Source organism: Ixodes scapularis, unplaced genomic scaffold, assembly GCF_016920785.2.
Source record: "Ixodes scapularis isolate PalLabHiFi unplaced genomic scaffold, ASM1692078v2 PGA_scaffold5__190_contigs__length_132052651, whole genome shotgun sequence".
NCBI lineage: Eukaryota > Metazoa > Arthropoda > Arachnida > Ixodida > Ixodidae > Ixodes > Ixodes scapularis.
In genome coordinates this window covers 45,662,167-45,671,805 of record NW_024609880.1, presented here as the reverse complement: position 1 = coordinate 45,671,805, position 9,639 = coordinate 45,662,167, and the positions used below count along the sequence as shown (strand labels likewise).

The window sequence follows — 9,639 nt, the reverse complement described above, 5'->3', positions numbered from 1 at the left end:
ACCTGCAGATAATCCATGCAGGTTCTTGCAAATTAATAAAATAATTTAAAGGTAAAGCCTCAGATTGGGACCTATGGCTCACACAGAAGTAGAGGCTCAGGCAACCCTTCATCATTGGCTGCGGCTAAATTTAAAGCTAAATATTCTTTATATTAAAGGGAAATTCTTTTATATTTATCGTTATCATGAACATTAACTTAAGATTTTCATTTCTGAAGGAACAAACATTAGGTGATTGTGACTGGTAAATCAAACATTTAAAGCCACACCTTTTTGTTACACTTGGTATTCAAAAAAATGCAGCCTCTATTACATATGTCCAGTCGTGTCTAGCACTAATGTCCTGTCAGCATAACAAATTTTTCTACGCTTCATTCTACGCACACGTGAAGTTGTAATAGGGAAGTGTAAAATTTCACCATCATAAAGACATCGTAATACGTGGCCTCGCATAGAACCCTGGTCAAAATTTTGAGAACATGGATCCTGTCCAGATGCAATGCAATATGCATTGGCTATAGAATACACCCCACAATCATGTGTTCATCTGGCGCTGCGTAGGCATAACATAAACAATGAGCTGATGTAAATCTAATCCCATGATATTTAAGACCTGAGAAACCAAATTGTTTGATATTTCTTCAAAGAGGGAGTCAAATAAAAATACTGAATTGTTTGGGACCCCATAATTCGTAATAGTCACCCAGTGTTCATGATCTGGAATATGAAGGATCTGGACAAATTTATCTTGCTTTTTAAACAACAATCTTGGGCCAAGAAGAACATCCTGTAGTCCCTCAACATGGTTAAACTGTGTATGAATAAGTGATTGTGCCTCATTGATCACATTATCATTTAACCATTCAATGCCTTGCACACACAATAAATCATGCTGCGTAATATAACGTGCTGCACGCTCTAAACGAAGCATGCTGTGGTCGCTGATGTTACAATTAGTGCTACTATTAGCAGACTTCATGATTGGCAATGGCTGCACTTTAGATGTCCTCTTTCTTTTACTGGGCCTACCACGAGGAGATTTATTCAATGGAACAATCAAGACGTCTTTATCCAATACTTCATCACAGGTCAGATCTACAACAGTATGTGAAACTTCAGCACGTTTTCTTTCATTATGAAATTCTGGTTCTGGAGACAGAGTAATTATGTCTGAAGAGTTTGTAGTCATGTCTAAACTTTTGCAATAATCGTGGTCCACAAAATGCTGCTTTAATTGCGTACGCTCAACAGTGCTCGAATTGCAAATTTCCTCCCTTTTAATGCTTGGAATACTAGCAGGGCTGTCTAGAATGCCATCCTCACTACCAAATGACCCTTCTTCATTTAGCTCATCTTCATCCTTGCAATGAGCCTGCTTCAAATCCTGCTGTTCATCTTGATTGAATACTGTTTTGGAAGTCTTATTCCTTGGATAGGTTATCAGGTTATTAAAAAAACTCTTTACTTCAGATAACTTTTCCAGCAGCTCAGATTTACCACAGCATGCCAAAGTGTTTGCTATGCTTTTGCACGATTCCGAGAGCTCACTTAAAGCGTAATTATACTTTGATTCCGTCGTGTCCAGTTTGGGATTTCCTTTCGTTGATACATTCAAACTAATTTTTTTGCGCTACTGCCTGTGCAGTATCTACATCAGTTTCAACAAAGCCAGACTTTAACCATCGAAATGCAACACATTTGACATCGAAAAGATCCACTGAAAGATTAGATCTAACAGCAAAGATATGTCTACAAGGAGGCCGAAACTGATTCTGGAATGTGCATGTACAGGCAGTTAAATCCTGTGAAACAATGTAACAATTACTCTTACTATTGACTGTATGCTGTCCATTATTCATACAATATACAAGATTTCCATTTGAGTAAGATTCATACTCCTTATAAATTAAGTTGTTAGCATATCCTGTACAGTTGGTAAACACCTGAATATGAAATGCATCAATTTTTCGTGTGTCAAGGCACAGCATGGTTTCTTGGAATTGTGCAAAGCTAACAGATAAAGTATCATGGTTTACATATTGAACCAAGGCTTTGACAGCATCAACTAAATGCATACGCTGGTGCATAAACTGCTTTATCTTTTGATTGTGGCTTTCCATTCTGTTGTTAGTGTTATTCCCAAAGGTATAGATGTTACGACGGTATGCATGCACCCACATCTCCCTACAGTCGTGCCAATTTTTATAATAAAACTCAAGAAAGCTGGACTTTTTTTGCTTTTCACTTTCAAGCTCCTTTTGCATTTCATTTTCAAGCTCTTCCAAGAGTTCCTGGTAAGTATTGTCATCATAAGAGAAAACTAGCTTTGATATGAGAGACTTAACGGCTTGCTTGTTGACTCTGCTAGAACAAAGTTGCGAAACTCTTTGGTGCAGATACTTTACCACATGCCAAGAGCATAGCAAAATTCTACAATTTGGTAGCAGCTGTGCAAGAATATTCATTTCATTAAGGTCCTTATTCATCACCGCTACATTACAATTCGACACCACAGCAGGATTTAAATCGAGGAACTTCGCTATAGCTGCCTGAAGAATTTCTTTAGTCTCCCGCTGCACAAACATGTAACAGATCGGTCTCCCATGGCTTGTGCTGTCCTCGCAGAGTACTGAATGAAGAATATAACCTTCAATATTAACCTTGTAAGTGCTATCAAAAAATAATACCTCTGAATAATTTTCTGTGAACTGCCTTATTAAGTTAGACTGAAATAATACAAACAAAAGCTGATTGCTAGAATCCTTTTCAATGTGTACAATCCAACCAGGACACGTTTTAACTAGATCTTCCATTTGCTTTAACAAGAGAGAACCATGATGCAGACTATTCTTGATTTTCCTCACATTTTCATGCTTTACATTCATAACGTCTTGCGATGTAATATGCTTTCAAGTCTTTTTAAATACCAACTCTTTCAAATCCTTTGGTTTAACATTGCATGAAAGGACGTCTTCAAATTCTTTCTTTTCAGCCTTGTTTAAGAGCCTGTTCTGCGGATACCACATTTCGAACCCTGGCCCTTCGGGATGGTTGTGGCCCTCTACCATGCTGTGAACTTTATAATGAGGCATCGGTTCCACAATTAAAGAAACTGACACCTTGCATAGGCATCCTGTCGCAAGATACCTCTGCTTGTTTCGGATGCCGTTTCCTCTAGATCGAGACTTCCCAGCACGGCAGCACTCAAAAGTGATACGCCTATAAAGGAAGGGGTCCTTAGATGTAGGGCTTGTGCAACTAGACAAATTTTTTTCAGAGTGACCAATTCTCATGGGAGTGAATTTGGCAGCTAGCCACTGCTTATAGCTAGATTCAAATTCGCTATAGTCACTGAATGTGACGCCTTGACCCAGAGTGCCCCCTCCAGCTAATTTGCCTAACCCAAAGTGTGTGCAACGCACCCTATCTGCACCACTGACAGGAGCATCCGCACCAGCCTGACCATGCACCGTTGGTACATTACAAGAAATACATCTTAGAGGCTTCTGACCGACTATCTCACTAGAACACCCTTTATTTCTGCCAGAAGAAGAAACCGAGTCCTCTAAAAGAGACGAACACTCAAAGGCAGCACCACATGTATGCGCCATCCAAGAGTGCCGAGCTCCCCCGACAAGCGCAGGAGCACAGCCACCCCTTTGCGTCATCGGCATCCCTGAGGACTTTGTTCCTCTCCGCCTCTGCTTTCGAGTGGTGCGACAGGCCTTAGCCGGTACACCCTCACAAGGGTCAATGCACTGCGCCACAGGAGAGGAGGGACGCACCGAGGCACCACAGGCAGCAACAGATGTGCCAGCCTTCTGGTGCACCCACACTCCGCCAACAAGCGCAGGAGCACGACCGCCTGTTTGCGTCATTGGCATCCCTGAGGACTTTGTTCCTCTCCGCCTCTGCTTTCGAGTGGTGCGACAGGCCGTGGCCAGTACACCCTCATGGGGGTCGATGCACTGCGCCACAGGAGAAGAGGGACGCACCGAGGCACCACAGGCAGCAACAGATATGCCAGCCTTCCGGTGCACCCACACTCCCCCGGCAAGCGCAGGAGCACAACCATCAGAAAGCATCATTGGCATCCTAGAGGGCTTTACTCCTCTCAGCCTCTGCTCTCGAGTGGCATGACCGCTGGCGGCTGGGACACCCCGAGAGGGCTCGGTGTTCTGTGTAGACTGTGTGCGCGGCACACAGCCCCTACTTCTGACAGTGTTGTCAACGCCGTCAACGCTGCCATGGCCACGAGACACACGTTTCGGCGGCCTCTGCACAACAGCGGCCCAGCTGGTGGTGCATGTGTCAGTGGTTGTCACAGTGCACATGCCCTGCACCTGTTCTTCACCCACACAAGCTCGGCCTCCTCCGGCACAAGAACGAAGGGGAGGGAAGTTATACTTACCGTTCCAGAACTCTGCAAGCTCCTTGGCCTGGTCCCCATACTCACGACGCAGCTCCTGGTGTTCCTCCTCTGCTGCATGGCGACTCCACTCCTGGTCCTCAGCCTCCTGCCCGTGGCCTGCCACAACACCATGAAGGCCGCCTTGAAGGATGCGTCCAAACACCTGCCAAGATATGGAAACTTTAGGGGAAACGCGACACGACGAAAATCTAAGGCACAGCAACCTTTTAGCGTTATTTGCATACATGTTGATTCTAATTTATTATTCTAAATTCATGCTATGGCTCAAATACGTAGATGAAACCTACCCTGCTGCCTTTCTTGTTGAAGTGAACACCATCCAGCATGAGCAGCCCACTCCACGACTGCCTGCTTCCGTCGATGAAGCCGTATCCCTCCTTGCGGCAGAGTTCCTGCAAGATGAGATTCGTTCTCCTGGCCTCATCATTGTGTTCTTGCAGCACTTCGGCACTGACCGCCCGCCGATCATTCTTCCGAAGGCTCACCTCCCTCGGAAGGATGGCCGAGAAGGCGACCTGGATCTTGGGGTTTTTCTCCATGATGCGCGACACCAGCTGACGAAATTTGGCGACGCGCGTGATGTCACTATCCCCGACGTTGTTAGTGCCAACATGCACGACCACCGCATCAAAGCCAGGCAGACTGTCAGCGATCATGGAGAACAACCGCTCAATCCTGACACCACTAAAGGACCTGACCTCGACAGCCACGCCAGGATTCAGTGTGAAAGACCGCGCTTGGTCTTTCAACATCGAATGACTGGCTACCAACACACGTAGCATGCCTAGTTCGGAACCCGCACACCAACACAACCAGCACCAATTACAACTAAACCAAGAGATGTCAAGTGAAAATAACTGCCTGGAACCCTCAATAACACTCTACAAAAAACCAATCAACGATCGAGAATGCCGATTTGCGATTATTTCAGGGCGATATCCGAAGCTTGCCGAAGATCCTGTGCCGTACACAAACGCACGCCTGCTCAGGTACCAGCCTCAGGTAACAGCAAATCAGAAAACGGCGGGAATGGCCAGAAAGAATTCACGAACAAAGCAAGTTGTGACGTCACAAATAATTATAACATTAGTTATATCGTTATAAGGCAATTATAACATAATATATTTTGTATACGCGAAATAAAATAAATATAAAATCTAATTACCTAGTATGTTAGCACGGTCACGTGGTGTGTAGCCATCCGATTGGTCCGTGGCAGCAAGCGGGTCTACCCGGAAGTCGTTGCTACCACCGGGTGGCAGCAAACAGTGCCCATCAATAAATATAATTCAACAACAACAACAACAACGAATACTTCCTTCTTTTTTCTTGCAGCTTGAAATCGGCACAAGCGAGAAGAGCACGTAGAAAAATAAATGTCCGTTGGTCGTCGCGACCAAGTAACTGAGCGACGTTGTCGGTCACGTTGATTTGATCATAGAAAAAAGGCTCTGGAGTTTTTCTCATACGTACATCTTTGGCGTAGGATCGTTTCGTGAATCTGGCCTCTGTTCTTTAGCGCATGGCACTGCAAAAATGACACGCCGCAACCGCCGCCTCCCCTCGCCGCAGCACTGGGCACAACGGGTTTATATCACATGAGCGAATGACGTTTTAGCGAACAGCGACATTTGAGCGAATCGACGTTTTAGCGAATAACGGGGGCGCGCGTTAACCCATCCACCGCGCTGCGCTTACGCCGCTTCGCGGCGACAGTCTGCGGCGGCTCATTGCAAAAATGTGAACCCATTTGGCCGACCCGAAAACGCCGCTTCGCGGCGTCCGACTATTCGCTAAAGTGTCAATCGGTGAAACGTGGGCGTTCGCTAAAATGTCATTCGATCAAGCCAGTGCCTGCCGGGCACAACAACCCACAACAAGCTCTCCGCCACAGTGAATACGCATACAGTGGTCCCACTCGAGGCGACTTGCGGTAATCGGGCGTTAGGCAGCGCCCCTCACCACATATAGCGAACCAAACACTTTTTATGTTTCTCATTTTTTGTTAGAGAACGCCGTGTAAAAGTAATAGTTATAAAACAAAGTCATTACACCAGTAGTACTAATTTTTTAAATATAAGAGTTTCGATTATTTTAAGGAAGGAATAAAAGGATTCTTCACCTAAAACCGTTACAACCCAGGGTAACCCAGGGTTACGACCAATGAGAGGAGTCGAGGCGCCGGGCTACGGGCTGCTGCGGAGATTGTGGAGTACGCATGCGTTTTTGGCGTTTAAATTCAAAGCATTCGAAGCTGATAATAAAGCTCCCGCTGAGAAGCTGGTAAATCGTCTAATCTAAGTTGTTTTTTTTTTTTTTTTTAAATTAGTATAGTGTTTTATATTATACTTCGCTGCTCTGAAAGTCGTCGTATCCGCGTCAAATATCGCTGAGAAACTCGCCGTTACACAGACTCATATGCAGTAAGTTGAAGAGTAAATCTATACGCACTCCGGAGTGCGCTTCGGACGGAAATGGCTATACAGACTCCGCTAAACTCTATAAAACAAATGGTCACAACGAGTTTTCTGAGCGTGGCATAGCGTAAGGGTTAAGGTGTCCGCTTTATACGTAAGCGGACGCAGCTTCGATTCGCGGTGGGACTAATTTTCTTTCTTTTTTTTCTCGAACATTTTGTTTTGTCGAGGTATTTGGCGATATATACGACATTTCTTTTTTGCGATGAACACTAAAAAAACCGTATATAGTCGACGAAACGTCGCAGAAGTAAATGGTATGGGACTCCCTTTCCGGAGGTGCGATCGGGGACAGCGGGGCTTGGGTTGCCGGCTGGACGCCGCGAAGCGACGTGTACTGGTTAAGTTTTGTAATTAGCAGCCGATACTGTCGCCGCGAAGCGGCGCGAACGCAGGCGGAGGGCTGTGTTAACGAGCTCCCCGGTGATACACGCGCCGTTTGAAAAGGGTGACCCAAATAGCATGAGCTCTCCGCGGAGTGCGTATAGCCATTTCCGTCCGAAGTGCACTCCGGAGTGCGTATAGCTTTACTCTAAGTTGAAACAAGGTAGCGGTGAATTATAAACGTGTGTATATTAAGTTCTGTGAGGTGCTGGTTTCCCTCCTTGCATCGATGAAGCTGGTGTCGAATCGTCTTGCTATTCGGATTCATGAACAACGAAGTAACCGCGGCTTTTCACATGCAAAGAGAGGCTCGAAACTAATGCAGCCCAAACGAAACTGAAGAAATATCTGAGCGTACTCTCGCGTCGCAAGTTTCGAAATAGAATTTACTGATCGCGTCGATTTTAATGTGGTCTCAAGTAGGGCTCTTGAAATAAAAGCACCCAACTAGTGCAAACATATGTGATCGTTCTGGTAGGTAGGAACCCTTATTTAAATCGTGTTAAAAAAGAAAAAAAGTTTCTGCGTTTGAAACGGCACTACGTCTCCTTGTCGATCGGTGTTCGGGAAGAATTAAGTGTTCACATCAGCTAAAAGCAACAACACGGGGATGTTGCTGCTCAAGCCCTCTCGCATGTTCTGTTCATGGTATTAGTCGCCGCACAAAACTGAGAGAGAAAGAAATTTGTCATTTAAGAAACCTTGTACGACTCGTCATATGCGCCATGCCCTTGATCAGTAAAAAAAAAAAAAAAAAAAAAAAAAAAAAAAACTTCGAGCACTTAAGATAGCCTGTGCTTTATCTAAGCAACAGAACTTATGAGACGGCGAACAGTCAGATGTTTTCAATTCTGTAGAATGTCTTAATCGCTGTAAATAATGCTTTGTGCATGAAGTTTTGAGTTTGTATTGTTTACTTGTGCAGTACATATATGATTTGATGTGCTCTATTTTCAGGCCTCTTGATGCCCTTGCGACCTGTCAAAATGTGTTGCACTAAGCTGTTTGTTCGATCCAGTGTTGGACAAAATACTTGATAAAAGTATTTAAGTTACTAAATACCTGCTTCATAATGTATTTAAAGGACCACTCAGGTTACTTTCACAGTAAACTATCTTGAGTAGACTACGAATACTTAGAAATGTAATTCAATTACAATTGAAGATACTTCCGCATTGCGTAACTTGTATCGACGTCAATGACAACGACAATCACACAGCTGCGCAAATCTGGGTCACCAGAATGGTTTACTAGCACGCAACAACACCAAACGGCAAAAAAAAAAAAAAACGAAAGTGTCGTAGGGCTATTTCATGCAGTCCGACTATAAGAAGCAAAATATTGTCACGAATGGCAAATGATGGGGCGGCGAATAACTGTACAAAGTAAAAGTTTAATAGAGCGAACTTGTGCCAAAACAAGATAGACAAAGGCTAACGTCGATGTCGGCGAAACAGAAGGATCGACCGCTGGGGCGAGACTGACTCCGGACCGCTAGTCGGAGCAGCTTTTGTACCCGCGTGTGTTTCTGGAACTTTCGGCGTAGGAAGTTCGGCGCGTAAAACATTCGTAACTCGATCAGACGACAAGGTTTTCGAACTTAAGGGTATGTCAAGTTGAAGGAATAAATAAAAGAGAAGTCCGCTCCCTGGTATCGAACCCGGAGCCTCCGCGCGAGAGCTTCCGCGCGAGAGCCAAGCGCGGTAACCATTTGGCCACGCGCTCGCTGGGCATCGCGCGTGGCAATATCGCTGATAGATGCTACAAAACATTTCTGGGACAACAAGAAATGATGATGATTGGGGTTTAATGGCGCAAGAGCGACTATGGCCATATTGCGCCAAGAAAGTTAATTTAAAAAGCCTAGCATGCAGTTATGCCTAAACTTACTTGTCTACTTATATCAGATGCAAAAAGCCAATTGCATGTAGGAAACTTAAAACGCGAGCAAATGGTACCAAAGGTCTATCTCCAAGCAAAAAATAAGGATGAAATGGAAGGTTGTTTCTGAAAAGTTCAGGAAAATATCTTCGACGTTGATGATCGAGAAATTTACAATTCCAAAGGATGTGAAGGACGGTTAACACTTTCCCACACTTTTCGCAGAGCTTTACATCTTCACCGCAGAGCAAGTGCAGGTGCGTCAATCGAGAATGACCGATTCTCAAGCGGCACAAAAGGACTTCCGAACGGCGGTCCTTATGGGAGGAACTCTCCCATACTTCTAAGTTGGGCTTAATAATGTGGAGTTTGTTATCGATCTGTGTGCCCCAGTCCAGCTGCCATAACTTAATAATTGACTTTTTTAAGGCTGGGTTGAGTTCTTGGTGTGGCAGGCCAAAAGAC

General features: G+C 44.7%; 1 pseudogene; it reads right to left on the bottom strand.

Moving 5' to 3' along the window:
- Nucleotides 1-309: 309 nt before the first annotated feature.
- Nucleotides 310-2,885, bottom strand: LOC115310481 (annotated as a pseudogene).
- Between the last annotated feature and the right edge of the window lie 6,754 nt (nt 2,886-9,639).